Source organism: Notamacropus eugenii, chromosome 6 (assembly GCF_028372415.1).
Source record: "Notamacropus eugenii isolate mMacEug1 chromosome 6, mMacEug1.pri_v2, whole genome shotgun sequence".
Classification (NCBI taxonomy): Eukaryota; Metazoa; Chordata; class Mammalia; order Diprotodontia; family Macropodidae; genus Notamacropus; species Notamacropus eugenii.
Genome location: NC_092877.1, coordinates 226818463 through 226842241, shown reverse-complemented (window position 1 = coordinate 226842241; position 23779 = coordinate 226818463). Strand labels below are relative to the sequence as shown.

Here is a 23779-nt window from a genome sequence, read left to right as displayed (position 1 = left end):
GTTTTAATAATTTTATTTATTTTATCTTGATTCTGAACAAAGAATAAAGAACATGTCCTGAGAAGCAAGGAGACAGCTTTAAAGGCAGGGAAAGTAGCTAGGTAATGAGGGCCATAATGATGTAGACATAGAGGATTTGATTTCTAATGGATATCCTGCAAAGTCGCTTGGTCACTAGGCTTTGGGAGAGTGCAAGTGAGCAGTGTCCAGAGGCTGGGGTCCTTAAGGAAGGAAGAACTGAAATCATGTCCACACGTCATTAGGTAACAAAGACATTCAGCCTTCTGGAGGAAATAGACTGCACATGGGTGCTTGGCAGTAAAATATAACCCCAATTCTATTTTTTTATTTTATTTTTATTTTGAAGACAGTCAGGGTTAAGGGACTTGCCCAGGGTAACTACTAAGTGTATGAGCCTGAATTTGAACTCAGGTCTTCCTACCTTGTGCTGTATTGACTGCACCATCTAGCCATCCCTAACCCCTACTGTATTAAGACTAAGCCATGTGAATTTCAGAAAAATCTGGAAAGACTGACATGAACTGATGCTGAGTGAAGCAAGCAGAACCAGAAGAACATTGTATACAGTAACAGCAACATTGTGCAGTGACCGACTTTGATAGATTTAGCTCTTCTCAGCAATACAGTGATCTAAGACAACTCCAAAAGACTCATGATGGAAAATGCCTTCCACATCCAGCGTAAGAAGTATGGAGTCTGAATATCGATCAAAGCAGACTATTTTCTCTTTTTTCTTTCTTATGGTTTTTCCCTTTTGTTCTGATTCTTCTTTCACAACCTGACTAATGTGGAAATATGTTTAGTATGATTGTACATGTATAGATTGCGTGCTGTCTTAGGGACGAGAGACGGTAGGGGAGGAGGGAGAAAAAAATTTGTAACTCAAAATCTTATAAAAGTGAATGTTGAAAACTATCCTTGCATAAAAGTGGAAAAAACAAAATAGTATTGTCCATCCCAGTTTTAAATCTATTAAAAAAAAGATGAAGCCAGGAAGTGACCCACAGAATTCCTGTGTGGCAAGCCTCCTCCCTCTCCCCAGTCTATCCTAAGTACAGGTCTGCAAGAATAGAGAATTCTTAAGGTAGATAGGTGATGTAGTGGATAGAGCACTGGCCCTTGAGGCAGGAGGACCTGAGTCCAAATTTGACCTCAGACACTTATTAGCTGTGTGACCCTGGACAAGCTACTTAACCCCATTGTCTCGGGGGGGAATAAGGGGATAGGGTGGGCCCTCCAAGTTGGACCAGTTTCCTTAGAAGTTATGATGAGGTCATGATTTCCTGAGACCTATGACAATATTCAGTAAGTTATCAGGAAACTTGTCCCTGGGAAATTAGAGTGGGAATGATGCGGTTTAGGGGTGCTGAGACCCCTATAATGTCAGGGTACAGTAAGATCACCTGGAATGAATTCACAAACTCAAAACTGTCTTCCAGTCAAGTGGCAAAGTTTATTGTGACTTTGATAAGTTCCTTAGGGAACTTACAACTTAATGGGGGTGATGCTAAAGCTTATACAGAAAAGGGACAGTAAAAAAAATGCCAAGTATGCTAATCAGGTGATTTGGCGGTGGAATTATGGAGTGGTGAGTATATGCAAGTAGTCTGGGTGCTGGGCTGCTGGAATGTATGGGGAAACTCAGGGAGTCACAGATCACTTTGTTGAGGGTTCAAGATAGTTCTGTTTATACAAAGGTTTGCCAGAGACATGGTCGTTGGGCAGGTACCCTTTGCCTGTACTGATAGCTTTTATCTGAGAATGCCAGTGTCAGGTCTCTATGTGCCTATAACAAGAAGAGAATTTTCTCCCAGGGACTTACTGAGATTGTGGGTTTCTTCCAGAGACATGGTCTCTGCTTTTTGAGGTCCAGGTGCCGTCACCTCATCAGGAAGGTTTTCCTTCTGTTTGACTTCTATTTTCCATTTTTTCCCCATAGAACCCTCCTCTCTTAGACTACTCTTTTCTACAACACCTGCTTGTGCCCTTCCTATTGGAGACTATTAGAGATGAGGGGGCCAGTGAGAAGCCACAGAAAGGGCACCACTCCAGGAATCGGTAAACCAAAGCTGCTCCACATTTTGAGGCCACTGGCTTCTCATCTGCTTAGGAAATGAAGGTGTTGGACAAACTTATCTCTTAAGTTTCCTTGTAGCATTAACATTCTGTGATGTAGGATTTAAGGTTAACTAGTTAAACTTCCTGATCTTATGAGGAAATTGAGACCCACAGAGGCAAATGAGCCCATATAAAAGCCACACAAATTAGTCAGTAGCCTCATAACTAGGACCAGAATTCATGTGTCCTCAACTGCTCTCCTCTCAGTCTGCTGACCTTTCCGTTGTCCCTAGAAATGTCTAAGGTGGTGCTAGGAGCTACAACCCCCAATTCCTTAAGGTTTGACAAACATGGGATCACAGATTTAGAGCTAGGAGACCTCAGAAGCTCTGTAAAGTGTGCAAACCCTCTGATTTTATAGATGAGGAAACTGAAGCCCCAAGATGAGACCCAGAAAGTCCAAAGTCACACAGATAGTGTCAAAGATAGCATGCTGTCCTTTCTTCCTCTTTCTTTTTATTCCACCAGTGAAACTAAGTTGTTTGAATTTAAAGTTTGTGCATTAATGTCCTAACTGTTCCTGGGACAGCAGAGGCTGGTGTCAGTATCTGTATCAGGAGCCAAGGACAGACTAGATGACGGGAAGGAAAGGGAATCAGAATTTATATAGTACCTACTCTGTGCCAGGCACTGTGCTGAGTACTTCATAAATATGCTTTCTTTTCATCCTCAACAAACCTATGAGGTAGGTGCTTTTATTTATCCCCATTTTTCAGTTAAGGAAACTGAGGCAAATGGGTTAAATGACTTGCCTGGGGTCACACAGCTAGTAATCTCTGGAATCAGATTTGAATTGAAGTCTTCCTGACTTCAGGTCCAGCACTCTTGGACTGCGTTCAAGAAACACGTACCTTTGCTCTATCTCAAAACTCCTCTCTAGGATTGGAATTTAGAATAAGGATCAGAGTTTAAATGGGCTACTTTTGTCTGGCAGTACTGTGTGTTAAGGATTTTGTGCTTAGGTGGATAATGCATTGTTTAATATAACTACTTATGCTTGACTCTGCTGTTAAAAATATTTGTGATAATTTTTGTTCTAAAACAATGACAGACACTTTTTAGTCATATTCAAAATATGCTGTCTTCTACAATAGAACCCTGCCCAGACTCCACTTAATGGCTGTTTTCCAGACCCTCCTGGCTTCAGAGTGATTATCAATATTAACTGTTGGTCTTTTCCTCCCAGCTTGATTTACTTATTTTTTTTTCTTTTGCTCCTTAAAGGGGCCATTCCCTGATTATTTCTTAGAAAGGCTGATTCACTGAATGGCCTTACCTTACTCTAAGTGAGTATCTGAATAGGCCAAGGTCTCCTACTGCATCCTGGGTCATCTCCAGTCATCCTGATGAATATCTGGTCATTGGATCCAGATGGCTCAGGAGGAGAAAGTGAAGCTGGTGACCTTGCACAACCCTCTCTCACTCAAAACAATGTCAAGTGCAAGTCACGTCATCATTTGTCTGATGACATGGTCTTCTTTTGGTGGTGAAGGATGAACACAGACAGACAGACCTGAGGAAGGTCACCTAGTAAGTGATTGTTATCAGTAGTTGATATAACTTTATACTTATCTCCTGTATTAATTGCATCATAAATGTGTTATCCTGAACAAATCACTTAATCTCTCTTTGCCTCACTTTCCTGCTGTGAAAATGGGGAAGATAATAATGGCGTAGTACCGGACACATACTAAGTGCTATGTTAGCTATTTTATTGTAGTAATGATGTATATGTTCTTTGACTCTGCTTTCTTCAATATATATTACTTTATATAAATTTTCTTATCCTTCTCTGATTTCAGCATATTTGTCCTTCCTTATCATGCATTCAGTTATATTCATATATTTTATTCCACTAGTATGTAATCATTGGGAATATATTTTACTTCTAGCTTTTTATAATTCTAAATAATGCTCCTATGAATATTTTTATACATTTAGATTTTCCTTTTTGTTTTTAGTTCCTTTGGAAGCATGATCTACAGTAGCTGGAATTCTAGCTCAAGTGGTTTGAACCATTTAGTTCACTTTTCTTGCATGATTACAAATTGTTTTCTAGAATGATTGAACCAATTGATAGTTTGTCTTCTTTTGGTCCTTTCCACGCTATTTTGATTAGTGTGTGCATTTCTTCTTTTGAAAATTTTCCATTTGATTATTTGGCTCTTAAATATCTTGCAGGTTTGTGTCAACTCACTAAAGATTTTGTATGTCAGCTTTTCAAAAAATCAAAATTGTTTGATGCAAAATTTTCCCTAATCCTTTCTTTTCTCCTAATCCAAGAGTCAATTTTATTTATGCAAAACCTTAAAAAATTTTCACATAATAGAGATTTTTTATTTCTTCTGTCCTTTGTATCATTACGAATCTTTCCTTTTTCCACAGTTTCAAATATAACCCTCTATTTTCTAATTTTTAATGGGACAACTTTTTCTGTGTAAGTCCATTTGGAATTTTTTATAGCCTTAGGTTGACTTACACTTCTTTGATGACACCATATTCTTTGTCGAATAGGAAAATATTTCCACTTTCCCTCTTGTCAGAAATGAGTCTTAGAAAATTAATTCCAAATGCTGTTTCATGGATGAAGCACTGGAGGGTGCTAAAGCAGTGAGAGATTTAAATCTGTCCTGGAAGTTTAAGTGCCTCTAAAAAACAACCAAACAAGCCACAGCACCTATTTTAGTAAAGAAATTATATTTGATATCCTTATTAATGTTATGTTAAAAACAAATGAAAGTCATAGATAGGAAGGAAATCTGGGCTGTGACAGCTATCCTCAAAATCTTTTAAGAACCAATTCAGGAAGATAACCAGAATATTTAAAATAGTATTTTTAGAGGTAAAGAACCAGCAATGTACTTTAAGATAATATGTATTTTATACTTTCTAAAGAAGTGTAAGGTTTGATCCTTGGCTGAATTGTCTTTGAATATTTTCTTAGTGAAATTCCACTGGTAATAACAAACCTGATGAGTTTTGTTTGTTTGTTTGTTTTTATCAATGGATGAGATATTTTGACTCACCTTTAGGGAAATGGTTATTGTCTTATTGAAAAAGAAATAATAACTCTTATTCTCAGGAGTTGGAATTTGTTTGAAAACTTCAGTGGAATAACCCTAACATTATTGTGAATAATACACTTTGAAATTCTGATAGAATGGAAAAATAGAAAGAGCACACTTGACCATGAAATCTGGGTTCTCGTCCCAGTTCTGCCACTAACTTTAGTTACGTGACCTGAAACAAATTTCATAACTTCTCTCAGCTCAAATTTCCCCCTTTTCAAAATAAAGGGCTTGAATTAGATCAGGGTTCTAAATTTTTATGTGCATGTGATAAAATCTTTTAGACCTCAGAATGTGAATTTAACTCGTTAAAATAAAAAAAATTGCAACCATAATCTGAAAAGAATTATAGATTGCAGTGGAAAGGATCTCTCTCTCTCTCTCTCTTTACCTCCTCCTGTCTCCACCTCTCTGTCTCTCTGTCTCCATCTCTGTCTCTTTCACTCTCTGTCTCTTCCTCTCTGTTTCTGTCTCTGTGTCTTACATCCAGGCCCCCCTCACCCCCCACAATTAGTCTGTGGAGGGAATTTGCTGTACTTGTGTATGTGTGTATGTGTGTGTTTGTGTGTGTGTGTGTGTGTGTGTGGTGTGATCAAACCGTTGCTCAGACGTGGGACCAGGATAAGAAAAGGAGAGATGTGATTGGTTATATGTAAATGTCCTATAGTAATTGGATCTACATATGGCCAAATGTCAGGTGCTACCTCCTGAATCTCTCTTCCTTGCTCGTTGGGAAAGTCAATTCCCATTCTAGCTCATTAACACAGAAGTACTATGCAGGAGCAAAAGAGAGTAACTGAATGCTATGAAATGCTTATAACATACATAAACAAAAATGATTCATTTTTTGTCATTTTATTTTCCAAAGCCATTTCTAGAAATGCATTGTGCTAAAAAGTGGGGGCTGTCTAGAGAGATAGTACAATAATGTTTTATATATAAAATGATCATGATAAAACAAATTCATTCTTAATAGTACCTTTGACCTGCGAGAGTGGAAGGGATACATTGTTTTTGTATGTGTGGGCGTATTTTTTTCCCTTAGATTATAGATTTGTCTAAACATTCCTGCTAATTTAAGGTATCAAATTTTTTTTCTTGGCATGAATTTTTGAACGTGGGCCAGTGTTGTTTTCAGACTTCTTGATGTTCCAGTACGTTTGAGAGAGTTTTCACAAGAACAAGTAGAATATCAGAGCCCAGCATCTGTAGATATTTATTATCTGTATTTTTTTCTTGGTGTGTTCTTCTGGTGATGATGTGGAGGCAACTAGTCCCAGAATGCCACTGTCTCCAAAAGAATTAAAGTTACAAATCACCCAAAGGACAATGGAGAGAGACACATGAAAGATGTATGAAGCATATGCTATACATATCATGGGGCAGCTAGATGTCTAAGTGGATAGAGCCCTAGGGCTGGAGTCAGGAAGACCTGAATTCAGATAAGACCAAATCAGACACTAGGTATGTGACCCTGGGCAAGTCCCTTATCCTCTGACTCAATTTCCTCTTCTGTTAAATGGGGATAATAATAGTGCCTCCTATTGTTGTAAAGATCAAATGAGACGATAATTGTAAAGTGCTTAACACAGTGCGTGGTTAATAATTACTATGTAATTGTTAGCTGTTATTATTATAGGAACCAAGGGGACCCGGTTTAGACCAAACAAGGTCAATTATCCCACCCAAATGTGGAGAAGGAGCCTGGATCCTGGCCTTGGCACAAAGCCCGAATTCAGGCACTAAATCTAGAGAGATGAGTCACATAAAATTCCAATCAGTCCTAAAAATGATTATAAGTCTAACTATATAACAACTATAAGTAGAGATACAAAGGAAAAAAATGGATTTTTTCCACAAAGACTGCACGAACACTTAGAGGAAGTGAAGCAAGTGATTAAAAAAAACAGACCTGGAAAGAAGAATTAGAAGAATATGTAGCTTAGAAGAAAAATGGCAAAAATTTTTATCAAAAAAGTGGAAAACTAGAATAAGGCCACGCAAATTATGCCTCCAAGAGACTGCAGGAAATATTAGAATAGAATTTTAAAACTGGAAAAAATAGAAGAAAATGTAAGATTTCTGATATCAGAAACAACACACTTTCTAAGTATCTCTTTTCCATACAGAGCACACCAAAATCTCTCTAGGGATCCTTGCACCATAGGAGACCCCCAATTTTCTTAGAGGTTCAGGAAAATTTCCTCTGGTTTGTAACACCATGGGAGCCTGAAATTTACTTCCAGTAGATCCTTACCATGGAAAGGCCAATCCAAATGGAATTGAAAACCTCATCTGATCATGAGACAAATAGACTTAGAAACTATAGGAAAAAAAGGTCAGACAAGGTCACATAAGCCCAAAGACAAGTGAGGCACCTTCTCCCCCCCCCCCCCCCAAAAAAATAAAGTACTAACAGTTGATTACATAGGGTTCTAGACACATAGGCAAATTTTACCCTGTATACTTGGATTTAACGTTCTGTCTCTGTCTCTGTCCCTCCCCCCACATACACACACACACGCACACATACACACATGCACATGCACATGCACATGCACATGCACACACAGAGTCTAGATCTGTTTAAAGGCAAAAATTTTTTAAAAATCGAACATTTCTCAACTGAGGGATGCAGACTTCTAATTTCTTGTAGTCCTCTAAAGATCAGTACTTCTATAGGATTCAGTAATGCAATTGACTGCACTTAAACATTCAATGAATTGACAAATGCACAGATTTACAAAAATCATCTCAAATGGAAATGCCTTATAAGGGGAAATGTACTAGAAAAATGACTATACAATTAAAACAGCATAAAAAAATTCTTTGTGATTCCACAAACCAATGTATTTAAAAATCAAAGTCCTTAATGGAAGATTTTTCCAGGGGTTCTGCAAGTGCAGAGGACTTGATCATTTTATCTCAAATGAGCTTCCAGATGTAGCAAATATGTTTTGGCTCACTTTCCCAAAGTTAGGACAGCTGTATCTTCCCCTCAGGATTCTAGGATACTTCTAAGAGTTTGGGGATTTTTCTTCTGTAATACTATTGGCTCAGTTCCCACCAACTGGGAACTTCACTGTTAGTTACCAATGATGAGTGCCTAGTTACATGTAATCACTTAACTTCAGTGAGCTTTTACAAAAAAAAAATGACTTAACAGAACATCTGGGGAAGGCATGGTGATAAAAAAAATTGGACACAGAATTGAAATAATAGAAGAGAGTAAGCTAGATAGCATTAATTTTAAAAATATTTTTAATAGTTTAGCATTTAACATTTTAACATTTAAAATCATAAAAAATTTAATGAGCATTTATTTTCCCTTCCTTTCACATTGTTTACGTATTTATTGCATTCTTATTAAATACATTTTCGCTTTAGTCATATTGCAAAGAAGAATTAAAATGAATGGGAGAAACCATGAAAAACAAAACAAAACATAATATAAGAGAAAATGTTCCAATTCCATAGTTCTTTCTCTGGATGTGGATGGCATTTTGCCTCAGGAGACCATTGGGAATTTTTTAGGACCTTGCATTGCTGTGAGGGGCTAAGTCTGTCAGAAAAATTCCTCCCACACTGTGGTTGTTGCTGTGTACAAAGTTCTCCTGGTTCTGCTCCTTTTGCTCAGCATCGGATCATATAAGTCTTTCCAGGCCTCTCTGAAGTCTTCCTGTTCAGCATTTCTTATAGGACAATAGTATTCCATTACATTCATATACCACAACTTGTTCAGTCATCCCCTAATTGACGGGCATCCCCTTGATATCCAGTTCTTGGCCACCACAAAGAGAGGTGCTATAAATATTTTTGTACATGTGGGACCCTTTCCCATTTCTATGATCTCTTTGGGATAGAGTCCCAGAAGTGATATTGCTGGGTCAAAGGGTATGCACATTTTTGTAATCCTTTGGGCATTGTTCCAAATTACTCTCTAGAATGGTTGGATCAACTCACAGCTCCACCAACAATGCATTAGTGTTCCAACTCTCCCACATCTTCTCCAACATTTATCATCTTCCTGGTTCTGTCATGTTAGCCAATCTGATAGGTGTGATGTGGTACCTCAGAGTTGTTTTGATTTGCATCTCTCTAATCAATGGTGATTTAGAGCAAAAATTATTTATTTTTACAATATTGTGTGATACACTAGAAGTTATTCTCCTGGTTCTGCTCATTTCACATTATCTTGGTTTATACAGGTCTTCCCAGGCTTTTCTGAAACCTGCCTTTTTTGTCATTTCTTAGAGTGTGATAATACTTCTTTACATTTATATACCATAATTTGTTCATCTGTCCCGCTAATGATGGGCACTCCTGTAGTTTCCATTTGGAAATGTAGGATGCACAAATTTAGAGTATCCACCCCAAATGTTCACACGGACTATCTGTGCCCAATTGGTGGTGGAGCATTTTGAGCTCCTGTTGGTCTGATCAGCCACAGTCAGACACATTGAAACTTGACTTTGTCATAATGATGTCATTTTGATCCTCTTCAGGAATGAAGGACAGCAACCAACCCACCAACCAGTGGTAGTATTACTGGATCACAAAGGTTCTGTGTATATAGTTCAGTGACATACCTGTTTTCCAGAATGACTGCACCAATTCACAACACTCCAACAATGCACTGATGTTCCTCACCTACCCCCTCTAACATTTATCCATTTCCTTTTTTGTGTTAGCTTGGTCACTCTGATAGGTATGAGATGGAAGATCAGAGTTACTTTAATTTGCATTTCTCTTTTTATTAGTTATTTGGAGCATTTTTTCATAGGAAGGAAATAAATAAGCATTTCCACCTGCCATGTGCCAGGCACTGTAAAGCTAAGCACTTTGCAAATATTATTCCATTTTATTCTTCTAGCATCTCTGAGAGGTCAGTGCTATTATCATTCACATGTTACATTTGAAGAAACTGAGGCAGACAAAGGTTATTTAAGTGACTTGTCCAGGCTCAAATTGGACACTCAAAAGCGTCTGAGGCCAAATTTGAATTTAGGTCTTTCTGATCTTATGCTCAGCCTTCTATCCTCTGTATTACCTACCTATGAATAGCCTAGATTTCTTCCTCTAAAAACTGCCTGTTCATATCCTTTGACCATTTTTCAATTAGGGAATGGCTCTTAATCTTAGAAATTTGAATCTATTCTTTATTTATCTTAGAAGTAAGGCTTTTATCAGGGAAATTTGTTGTAAAGGTTTGCATATTAACTTTCTCTTCTAATATTAGCTGCATTAGTTTTGTTTATGCAAAAACTTTTAAATTTTAGGTAGTCAGATTGTCAGTTTTATTTTCTGTTGAAGGAATTAGGACAGCAAGTGGCTAATTGTGGGAATTTAGTGAACCACACTGACTCTACCTTGTGACTCAGTTCTGGAGTTAGCTTAATTCCCTTTCTATTTAATTATGGGTCTAGTACAATTTCTGTCCTGTGAGAAAACTTTATTCAGTTGTTGAAACTGGGAGAAAACTCATTGTATTGTTTAAACCTAGTCCTGTGTGGCTGGGAAACTGGACCACCTCTATCTGCTGCTTAGAAATTCTTAACCAAGGACGTATGTTATGCTGACTATAAACTTAGTCAAATCCAATGATTGATGCAAGGAGTTTTCTCACAGTTATACACAGCTCAAGCAATCATATGTCTTATCTGAAAATTGATCCCATACTGATCAATCAGTTACTGTTTTCATGCTTCTTCAGTTGTATTCAGATGCTATGGGGAGTGGGACACCTCTTCTTATGAATTCAGAATATTAAACCTGTTTGCTCTCCTGCTCCCAACTTGGAAAATCCCTAATCTTTCATCCAATTAGAAATCAAATCACCTAATGTTGTATTGTTTCCTTTTAATTAATTGGCTTTATTTGATTTTTTTAGTGTATAAAAGTCTGTCTCCCCCTGTATTAGGGGTACAGACCTAAACTAAAGAGGTCTGGTCCTGCTTTGTTAGACAGTTGCATGTATTGCTTAATAAATCAATAAGCTCAGAATATCGAACTTTTTTTTCTTCAGCTGTTTCATCTTTCAACCACCATAAAATGATGTCTACTCTACCATGTATAGTCATGAACCTTTTCCCCTGTCCATACATGTGAAGGTATTTTCTTTCTTGCTTCTATTAATTTATTTATGATGTAACTTTTTATATCAAAGTCATATCTATTTGGAGCTTATCTTGTTATGTGGTATAAGATGCTGGTCCAAACCCAGTATCTGCCAGAAAGCTTTTCAGTTTTCCTAGCACCTTTTTGTCAAATTGTGAATACTTGTCCCAATACTGAGGTCATTGGCACTATTGAACACTGGGTTATTAGTTTTGGTTGCTTCTGTATGATGTGTCCCTACTGTATTCCACTGATGGATCTCCCCTTTTTAATGAATTATTAAACCATTTTGATGATTACTTCTTGGTAGTAAGTTTAAGATTTCGTATTACTAGGTTCCTTTCCTTCCCACTTTCTTTCACTAGTTCCCTTAAGATTCTTGACTTTTCCCCCCTCTAGATAAATTTAGTTATTATTTTTCTAGTTCTATAAAGCAGTCTGTTGATAGTTTGATTTATATGACAGGGAATAAATACACTGATTTGGGTAGTATTGTCATTTTATTATATTGACTTAATCTAATAGTTTAGTTCTTTATTATTGTTAAAAGATTTGTAATAGTATTCACATGTTTCCTGTATTATATGTAAGTTTTGTAATTATAGTAATATATTTCCAATGTATGTCTTGTTAGGTAAACTACTGAGTAGGTATTTTATACAGTCTGTAGTTATTTTAAATGGATTTTCTCTTTTTATCTCTTCCTGATAGGCTTTGTTGATAATATACATAAATGCTAATGATAATGAGAAATGGACAGACCATCCCACCTAGGATATACTTGAAGGTCAACACTGAGTCCCTCTTACATATAAAATCAAGACATATATAAAATCTGCTAGGTCTTTTCAGGTTCTTAATTTTGTAATCCTATGAAAGGGTTATCTCCTCTTCCAGGGCCCCTTCCAGGATTATGTAGAGATAACATGGAAATCTATGTTTACATCCCACACAGCTAATTACTAGCTGTGTGACTTTGAGCCACACACAGGGGGTTCACCTAGAGTAGATGACTGGGTTCCTTCCATTTCTAAATCTGTGACTGGATTATTTATTTCCCCGCTCATACTTTGCAGACACCTTCTGGAGACCACATTTATGTCTGCTGTTTGGGTTCGAACTGATTGAAGCCTCCTCTTGGTGTCCCTGTTCTTCTCTACTCAGATGTTAACATGGAATTCCTCCCTTCTAGCTGCAAACTTCAGGGTTGCTTTGAATGACTTGGAGTTTTAGCTTTTTGCACCTTAGATCTGTTATTATGTCTAAATAATCTGGCTCATTCACTCCCTTTTCTGTCCCCATTTTCTGTGATAGTCTCAACTCTCTATAAAGACCAATTTTAAACTTTTATAGTCTGAATTATGCATTTATTCACTTTCCACTCTCTACTGTCTAGCTGAGCTGCCCTTGCTGTTTCTCAAAAATACATTTCCTCTCCCATCTCTGCTTTTGCATTGGCCGATCCTTGTGCCTGGAATATAGTCCATCCTTACCTCTGTCTTTTAGAATTCCTAGTTGCCTTAAAAACTCTACTCAGGGGCCATCTCCCACAAGAAGTCTTTCCTAATTTCTTCATAGTCTCAGCTGTTAGTTGAGTTAGATATTCTCTTCTCCAAATTACCTTGTGTAGCATATACATATATATGTATATATATATATACTATCTATCTATCTATATAAATACATGCTGTCTTCACCAATAGGATGTAAACTTCTTTAAGGAAAGAACTGTTGCATTTTTGTCTTTGTGTTGCCCAAACCTAACAGAATGTCTGGCACATAGTAGGGGCTTAAGAAATTCTTATTGATTGATCGATTGAGTGAATTTTGGCTACCTGGGTACAGATCTATGGCTATAACTACAATAATATTTCCTCTATAGTTGTGTTTCACAACATCAGTTAATGATGTTATTAGGATTAGACCCTTGAATGAATAAATGAAAAGCATTTATTAAAAAATACTTACTATGTGCCAGACCTTTGGAATATGAATACAAAAAAAAGACAATATTTGTCCTCAAGGAGCTTATGTCCTAATGGGGAAAGACAACACATAGGAGAAGTGGTAGCCAGGGTAGGATACTTTCACCTTGGAAATCACAGTGATAATAAGTCGTACCATAGGACACTTAATTGACATGCCCTTTTGAGAAGCATTGGCAGTGTTGATTCAATTTCTGTTTTTCAGATCAACAAGCGGGAAGTGTGTGTGTGTGTGTGTGTGTGTGTGTGTGTGTGTGTGTGTGTGTGTGTGCGTGCACACTGACAGGGATGTGAGCTTTCAAGAAGGTACCTTTATGTTAAAATGTAATAATACTTTCCGTGCAAGAGTTTAAAGAAATCGATACCTCATTATAATTTGGTGCCTTTTTCACTCGTCTTTTATAATTACAACTAATTTATTCTTATCTCTAGATTTGATGGCTTCCCTTCTCCCCTTTCTGCCTCCCATTCACCTAGATTCTTGTCTTGTACTCATTCATACGTTTGGGACTCCAGGCCAGTTGACTATCAAAAAACCTAATGCATGTCAGTTCTGTCTTCTGAGTGCCTCATCCAAAGGTGAACAGTTATCCCCGAACTCTCCTCTCCCTTAGTTTGGCTGACTTAATTAAATTAGTTCCCAGTCAAATTCTGTGGCTCCTTCTGATTCCTTGGTCTGTTTGGCCAAGAAAAGAAAGAGAAAGATTACAGTTGCATAAGATTACAGTAGCTCTTTGCTTCCTTGTGCAACCCCTTTGTTACTAATTTTCTCAAATCAAAAAGAGCTAACTTTTCTCTCTCTTTTAAAGAAGAGAGGCCCTTCCTTTCTTCAAATGGGCATTTCCAGTTGCTCGCTCCTAGCTAGGTATTACCTGAAATGTGAATGCAATGAATGCTCTTCTCCCTGGCCACAGCCACTTCTGATTCGAAGCACTTTCTGACAGAGCAGTCTCCTTTTAGTTCAGAGCTTTATAATGTGAGCATTTTTAAGGTGCAAAATTAGCGAGGTTTTAAAACAGAGACTTAGAGTATTTTCATTGTATATACTTTAAACCACAATATAAATGGACAGTAGCAAGTCAGATGAATAAGTAGAGAAAATTTTTAAAGTATAATTCCTGATAGTCCTGCTCTACACAATGTGCTTAAATATAAAAAGTCCATTCATGTTCCAGAATTGTTTGGAGCCAGAGACTAAAGGCATATTAAAGGAATTTTTAACTTCTTGAGTCTTATTTTTGAAAAAACTTTAGAATTTGGACTAGGTTGCCTTCACAGACTCATGAAATTTCATAGAAGTTGAAAAGATGTTGATCTTTTCACTCGGTAAGAGTTATATATTCTCTCTGGAGGATCACAAACTCTGAATTATTAAAACCTGTTGAATTTCAGTATATAGGAACTCTCTCCACTAACTCCAGCCACAATAACTTGGTAGATAAGTCTTAGGGAGTTGCCTAAAGATCAGTGTTAAATGACTCACAGATGGTCACACAACTTGTACCAAAAGAAGATGTGAATCCAGGATTTCCTGATTGCAGGTCTGGTGCCCTATCCACTACTACATTCCACCTCTCTAGAGCCTGAAATAATGTAGTATTATTACCTCTGGATAAGTATTTTAATTCTTCACTTTGCTTTTCAAATGTCAGCCTTTGAATAGTATCATAAACTCTACAGAGTATTTTATGGCCTTATAAAGACATGGTTTCTACCCTCAAAGCCTCCATCTTGGAGGCCAAGATTCAATCTACATCCCTAAAACAGCCCACATAAATTCTTACGATGTTTCCAGGGTTGACCAGCTGTGGAACCCTATCCTTACTTCCCGCCAAACAACAACAATATATATTATTCCATTTATATCACTTTCTAATCTAATAGACATAATTATACACAGGGCATCATGTGTCCAGGACAAAGAGAAGACAAGTATGGATATTTCTGTGGGCAAAGTCCAGGGAATACCCTTTGAGTTAGTGAGAAAAATGGTTGATGAGGAGAACCACAGGTATGATGAGATCAAACAAAAAGACTTAGTTTAGAAAGCACAAGAATTTCATGTCCCTTCTTGGCTGCCCAAGGTACCACACACAGGATTACCTTTGGAGAGTAATGCCTCATTCTAGTTTGGTTTCCCTTCTTGAGCTATAAAATCCTATTGCAGGACTTTGGAAAGGATCTGGTAAGTGGCACAGTGATTAGAGTTGAGCACTTGAAGTCAGGGAGACAAGTTCAAATCCTGCCTCAGACATCAGCTGTGTGATCCTAGCTGGGCAAGTCACTTAACCTTATTCCCTTTCTTTATCTGTTAAATGAGGATAATCATAGCTTTTACCTCACAAGGAGTTTTATGAGGTTCAGTTGAGATGATATTTGTCAAGTGCTTTGCAAGCCTTAAATACTAGCTATATTTATTATCATTGCTAAGGTATTCATGACTAAAAATAATTCAAATATCCCCCCAGTGATATTTACATTTGTGCATGGTTTATCCCTCTAGTTATAGAATTTTCTGTTTCAGTATGGCTGGTGCAGGATATATTAAGGAAGAAGGAAAGCTCCCATTCCAATGCCCCTCTGTGTTAAAGTTCCTTATGTTAAAGTTTGATCCTGTTTGCTGGCTTTCAGCTCCTATGTCTCAGAACCCCATTTGCCATCATAGCTCTCTTCTGTAGCTCAGTAGTTACTTGAGTGAGCCATCATTCCATCTTTGAAAGACCCCTCTTTGACTGTGAACCCCTCCCCCAATTCCTCTACCCTTTGGGGTAGGTTAAGAACCAAAGTAATGAGTCATTTAGGCTGACTAGAACGTAGAGTCAGGAGAAGAGACATAGTGAGAAAAAGGGGTGGAAAAATAATTGAGAGCCAAATTGTGAAGGGTATGATACATCAAGATAAACAATTATTTCTGTAGAAAAGCATGATGAAGATTATCTCAGCAGTGTTGCAAGAGATGGGTGGAAAAGGAGAGTACTTGGTGGCGGAAAGATCTGTCAGAATAATTCCAATAGTTTAGGTGAGATTCAATGAAGATCTTCCCTGGGATTTTTGCTGTAAGAGTAGAACCAAAGAGACAAATAATGGATAAAACTGGAAGGCGAATCAGCTCGTTCTTGGCTGTGGATTGTAGGTGGGAGGGGAGAGAGAAGGGAGATTCAGAGATGACTCAGGTTTGAAAACCTATGAAATTGGAAGGAAATAGAGGAGAAGAGGTGAGAATAGATAGAGAAATCTCTATTTTCCTATGGAGGAATAGGGATGAGGAAACTTTTTAGTAAAATAGGATGACCTGGGCTGAGGAAGGGAAGAGAAGTGGAGGTAAGGGCTTGAGGCAAGCAGAGAAAGTTTGGAATATTGGAAAATGGGAAATAGGATTCTCACAAGTCCCCCTTTTTTTTCCTTCTCTTGCCTGACCTCCAAGATTAAGGTATTAGCAAGAGAGAAACCAATAACTCTGAGCCACTTCACTTTAGAATGCCTTCCTAGATTATATCATTTAAAAGTGACCTTTTTCTTTCAAACCCTCTTACATAAACATACTTCTTTTCCTGTCCTCCTGACTCTTGATTTTTGGTGCATTATTGGTTTCATCAGTAAAAGAGTTTTCCTCTTTTAAGTAAATGATTTTAAAGTTTTCTGCGTTCCAAAATATAATTTTATTTCCATGAAAGCAAAACCCTTTTATTTTGGAATGCATCACTATTTTATAGTGTATGGTAAAGAAATGTGATTTGTGATTTATTTAAGACATTTGCCTTATGGTTCAAAGTTGGTGGAGTGTAATTATCCCATTTTTCTAAGTGAGGGATACCTGAAATCCATCTCTTGCCTTTTTTTGAGCCAACTTTGAGTCATTCTACAGGATGTCCTGGCTAGCTGACACTTTGAAGTCCCATGTAGAACCTTCTTGGTGGTGGTTCGCCAAACATCTTACCTTTTTGTTGTTTCATTGAAATTACACTGGAGAGCTCTTCTAGAGTAAAAGAAAAGTGATGAAACTCTGCAGGGTAAAAGATAATCCAGTTCATCCTTATATGTTAAATGTACTTATTACTATATTTGAAGAGTCAATAGATTTATATTGAACTTTTAGGTGACTTAATTTCCCTTAGTACTGTACACTTAGCTTTATACATCTGCACTGAATTTGTTAAAAGACCTTAATGAGAAACTTCAAACAGTTTAAATGTCAATTACCCCCCAAAAAGGGGGGGAAAGAGGAAAAAGTGAGGTTTTAAAGTTTCAGTAATCTGCTCATATTGGTCATCGAAACATGATTCCAGGTGGGTGTAATTCAAGACAGATGACATTCCAGAGACACAATTACAAAGAGTTTATATATTTTCAGTGCTAATAAGCTGTCACACAAAGTTGTAGCTACATTTTCAGTACTGTATATGTACAATTATAACTTTATGTAGTAGCTTGGGTGCTAAAAGATCTCAGTTCACTCTTCTTACACTGTCAATATCTTCAGTCTTCCTTTTGGAGTAAAAAAAAAAAAGATTCCAAAGCTACTTTATAGTAGCATAAAAATATCCTGATGGTGTATTAGGGCTTGGAATTATTTAGATTTGCAGACATATGCTCTTAGGGAGAAGGAAAGAAAAAATAGTGTTAATGATGTGACAATAGTCCATGGTAGAATTGCTTTGTTATCACACATTCAGTCATATTTAATGTGATAGTATAAAATTTGTGAATGAGAAGGCTTGAATTAAAACAAGATGTTATTCCTTTCCTCATCCCTCTCTTTTCCCGTGTGAGTCTTGCTCTCTTTCTCAACCTTCCCCCCAGCCCCCTTTTAGGTTTTAAATAAAAGTGTGAAAGAAGGTTTGAATTAGCTGTTTGGACTTGGTTTTGCAAGTATATTTTCCCTCAAAGTGAAGCAAAATGCAAGTAGAATAAATTAAACTCGTATTTTCTGTTCAGATCAGTTAGTGGGTGCTACATCCTTAGTCATTTGTGCTACAAAGTAAGTGCTTTTGGCAGGCGGTTTAGTTTTCACCACTTCTGAGACTATGACAAATGATCCAGGAAGATCTTTGGTTCTAAAACGGAAAATGTTATTTTGGGGACTTTCTTCTTCTGTTTCAGGTTTCTTTTTGGGCTCCTGTTTGAATGTGGTGTGAGATTTTGTGTGTATATGTATGAGAGAGAGAGAGAGAGAGAGAGAGAGAGAGAGAGAGAGAGAGAGAGAGAGAGAGAGAGAGAGAGAGAGAGCGCCAACATTGGGGGTTAAAAAAGTGTAACTTGTCTTTGGGACTTTGCTGTATTTAGTAGTGTGATTTAAAAAGGAGACAGTTTATCTGTATACCTCTGCTGAATTCTGTTGAATTTTATTTGGGTCATTTTTCATTTTACAATATAGATTTTCTTTAAAAGATACTAAGAAAATGACTACTTTTCATGAAGATTTTTAAGATTAGGGAAACTGTGATTTCCAGATTGTTTATCTGCATTATTTAAAATTTTCTCAGTAGAAATCATGTTAAATAGTTTTGCAGTATCATAACTCATTATCCCAAAATGACATACATAACCTAAAGTAATAGCCTTGGAAAACTTAGAAATGTTTAGTCCAATCAAATTGGAGTGAAAACATCAGTTCCATATATTTTAATATATAAGAAATCATTTGGTCAAAACCATCAAAAGGACTTCTAGTAATTGTTTTCTTTCAAAAGCAATTTGTTATCCTCCTGTATAGCATGGTGTGCGATGTCTTCAGGCAACTACAGATGTACACTGATTTGTAGTTTACAGAATCCAGTGAGATTTTCCCCCTGGTGTTGCTAAGATGATCGTTTTTCCAAGTACAGAATGCTTCCACAATGTCATTGGTGCACAGACAACTGTAGATTTATAAATTTGTTGGAAAGGAAAATCTAACGTTTTTTCTTTTTCTGGATATTTCTCAACTTGGAGTACTGACAGAGATGAATTATGTGTGTATTTAAATAAAAATGCATAAAGTATCAATTATTTAGGCTTAATTAGTTTTGCAGCTGTGTTTTGAAAATTCTATTTCATGTTAGCTAGTCTTGATCAGTTAGGTGCTTTCTCCCTGGAGGAATTCTTTGATGACTTTAGTGTGTAAGTAACACACTAGAGTTTATTTGGACTAGTCTTTAGCCTCGAGAATTAAAGTAAATCATTTAAAAAATTGAGTGGAAAAGTTCCTTGCACCTGGAAAATCAGAAGAGCAGGCGTGAGAGACATGTTCTCATCCTTTCCCTAGCGGTTCCTCACCTGTGAACTTGTGCCGAAGGAGTAATAAAATTGTATGGACCTCATTTTATGGGAAGCCATTAGTGACATGAGAATGTGGACTAGCTGCCCTTCATACTTCAGGACACTGGAAGGTGCTATTTATAAGCACAGAGTGCCTGGAGGAAGGCAGAACAGGCTTGTAAACTCTAGTCCTGGACCCTAGAAGGGAACTAGTTTGTAATGCTGTTTAAAGTCTTAGATGATCAAAATTGCAAATGTGCCTTTAAGGGTTGGGGTGGGGGGAACCCTAGAAAACATATGTCCACAAAAGCTGATGTAACAGTCAGTTGCCTCTTGCTTGTTGAAATGGCACAATTCCTTTTGGTTTTGCCAGAGAGATAAAAAAGAGACAAGAGAGGCTGACTTAGCAAAATCTACATCTTTTCTTTTGATTCCCTCAAAAAACGCTTGTCACCGTGATGGCGCTTGTGATTCTCGTTGGCAGTACTGCTGCCACGGCTATTTTAGACCAACGACAATTAAAACAAAACCACCTCCACCCCTGACGGGTGATGAAAGCAGGGAAAAATGATTTGCTTTTAGCTTTGTACCCCAGTAAATGTCAAAAAAATCATTTAGTATATAGCCTAGGTTATAGTGCTTTGTTCAATTAAAATCTTCAAAGGACAATATTATTAACATCTGGTAAATTAGCAAATGCAAGAAAAGACAAATGCAAAAACTTTTTTCAAGTAAATGAAATACAGTTCAGTGTAGTCTAAATGCATCAGTGCATTTACTTTATCTGAGGTAGAGTGGAGAAATAGAACGTTGACCTGGATTCAAATTCTGGATCTCAGGTACATATTGGCCATATGGTCCTGAGCAAGTTATTTTAATTTTCAATGTCCTCAGACAACTCTCTAAGATTATAAATTGCTTAACAGTTGCCAGTCTGCATAAATAGAGGTACTTTCTTCATGAGAGTTCCCTATACCAATGAAATCACTAGTCACCATCCAAACTTCAACCCTGCTTCCTCACTCCATGAACCCCGCCTTATCCTTCCCTACTTCACCCGCTGTGCACTAATCCTTTATTTATATATATAGTTTTAATCCTTGCTCCATTACCATGCTTAATACATTAATGGTAATCACATATATACGTATGTATATGGGTAAACATGTATAATATAGAATTTAATTTTAAGCTCTTTTCATATCCTTAATTTTTATCAACTATTCCAAATTTTGTTTTCTGAACTAATCTTAAAATAAAGAAGACCAGTATTAGATTTTGTGGATAAAAAAATTTTGAGGTACTGGGAGATTGAATTCAGTCCTACAAAATTTTAGTAGTTCCTCCTACAGATAAATATGTTTCCTTTGTAACCCAGTATGGTGGGAAGATATTTAGACTGGATAATCTCTTCTAGTGTCAGGAGGTTCATTTCAGTCCAGTTCTACAAAAAAATTTGTTAAATGCCTTCAGTGTTCAGTTTTGTTTACAACTCTTTGCCCATTTGTACTGTTTATCCCAGATATACATACTGATGGACAAGCTGTACATAGATCATCCATCCAAATGTATGTCTTAATTTAAATTTTTATCTATGAGATCTTTCCCATGTGGATGTTCATGTAAAACTTCTATAAGTGGGTGTGAATCCCTTCCAGAAAGCTTATGTTCTGGGGCATTATGAAACCAGTATGTCATTGAGAAACATGAACAACTGGAAAATCTCACCTGACCATGAACAGAGAATCCTCCAACTTGGACTCAGACTATCACAGTGATAAGCATAATGCATGTGTGTCCATCCTTTGTTGCCGAAGAAGACCATGCCATCAGAGAAATGATGACATGACTTGCACTTGACTCTGTTTTGAGTGAGGGAGGGCTGTGCAGGTCACCAGCCTCACTTCTCCTCCGGAGTCATCTGAATCCAGTGATCAGATATTCATCAGAATGACTGAAGATGACCCAGGATGAGATAATTGGGGTTAAGTGACTTGCCCAAGGTCACCACCAACTTATGTCATCACAGTGATAAACACCTTTGGGTAATATACATCTCCCTGTTTTATGCCTTGCTTTGTTTTTATTATGAATCAAAGGGTCATCAAACAGGATTATTTCTACCATGTCTTTCTTGAATGATTCTGGTTTATGGATAAGAGATGCCTTGTTGGAGGAGAGACTTTGTAGGCAATATTTTGCTTTAATGGATCAAATGCTTTCTTCATGATTAACAATGAATACCATGAAGTCTTGTGTCCCCTACATCTTTCAGTAAGTTGTGAAATGGTAACCATGTGGTCCATTGTAGAGTATCACTTGTGGAAGCATTATTCTCTTGTAGCAGCCTCAGAGAGGATGCCATTAATTTGTGTATAAATACATGAGTCTCATAAAGATTTTGCATAAAGGAGAAAGTAGTCTAGAATTATATAGACAAGATTACTAAGCAGCGTATGCCCTTTGACCCATCTATACAACTGCTAGACCTATACTCAAATGAGATCAAAGAGAGAGACAAAGGTTCTTTATGTGCAAAAGTATTTATAGCTGTTTTTGAGAGGGCAAAAAACCCCCAAACAAAATGAAACTAGAAACTAAGAGGATTTCCAACAGTTAAAGAGTGGCTGCTTCGTGGTATGTAAATATGATGGAATACTTTTGTGTTCCAAAAATGAGGAAATAGATGATTTCAAAAAGACCTGGAAAAACTTACATGACCTAATGCAGAGTGAAGTAAGCAGAACCAGGAGAAGAGCTTATACTCTAACATCAATATCATAAAAATTATCTATATTGATGAATTTAATAAACTGATGAAGGAGGAAATGAGAACAGGATAATAATTTGTATAATAATGACATTTAAATAAAAACAACTTTGAAAGATGTAAGAACTATGATCAATACAATGTCTATTCATGATTCCACAGAACCGATGATGAAACATCACTTTCTTCTACAAAGACCTAAAAGATTTAGGGTGCAGAATAAGGCATATATATTTTTGTATACAACTATTTAGAGAATTTGTTTTGCCTGTCTGTGCCCACTTATTACATGAAATTTACTTTTCTTTTTTCCCCAGTAGAGCTCAGAGGGGTAAGAAGGAGAGAAAATAGATTTCTGCTCTTTTTAAAAAATAGGTGCATGTATGTGGGGTACTACAGGTATGATATACTGCATGCACTTTCAGATGAAGTTATTGCATTATTTTAACTTAACTGTTTTTCTTTGTAATGAGAGACCTCTCCCTAAGTGGAAATAATCTCTAAAAACAAAACATATCAGTCAAACAAAGGAAAAAGAGAGTAGGAATAATATGTTTCTAGTCTCTGGGTCGTTGAAAGAGAGAGAGTGGGTTGAATTGTCTTCAGAAATTATTCAGCATCCCATGTCTTACTGTATACTTACTGAATACACTTTGATCATGCTCAGCTGTGTTGTCTCTTGGTCACTTGGTCACCTATTTACCAAATCTAATGACTCCTTTTCAGTATTTGCCCACCTCAAATCTCCTGAAGAAATTGATACAGTTGAAAACCCTTTTTTCTTCCCTTTTTAAAAAAAGTTCTGAACTTAACCAACCTCAAATAAGATAAGCATTTTCTATACAAACCAGAAGAGAAAAAAGGGCGCTATTCATGATGCCACCAGCCTGTATAAGGAACAGCTTGCTTTTCTCTCTAAGTACATTCAGTATGTTATCTCCAAAACTGTTCTACTTATCTAGAGAAGTTTCCTCCTTAATGTATTCTTTTCTATTATGATGTTCCTGTCTCTGATTGCCACCTCCTTCTAGGTCTCCTTTGCTGGAACACAGAGTGTATGATCTTCTGTTTTTTCTCTTGCTCTACCTTCTGTACTTTGGTAACCATCCAGCCTCACAATTTTAATGATCACTTTGCCATGGGTAGCCCTCAGCTCTCTATCTCCAGCACTGATCTCCACTGATCCCTGAGCTCCAGTCCTATATTTTCAACCGCCTGCTGAACATCTCCTCCTTGTAATCTCACCATCAAGTGGTTGTTTATCCTTTGTTTTTGAAGAAGGCCAAATGACATCACGGAGTGATGTCTTGACTTGTCCATGAATTGAATTTAAATGAGGCAGAGTTGTGTAAAGTCATCCTCCTCACTCTGTCTTCCAGTCATTGAAGTCCAGTGGCAGGACAAAAGTCAGGATGACTGGTGTTGACCTGGGATGCAGGAAACGACCTTGCTATCTTCAGTGT

At 37.1% G+C, this 23779-nt stretch overlaps 1 protein-coding gene across 2 annotated transcripts in view; it reads left to right on the top strand.

Annotated features, from left to right (window-relative positions):
- Window positions 1-23779, top strand: part of CLYBL (citramalyl-CoA lyase) — a 369958-nt gene that overhangs the window by 12314 nt on the left and 333865 nt on the right. The gene's annotated exons all lie outside the window — the stretch shown is intronic.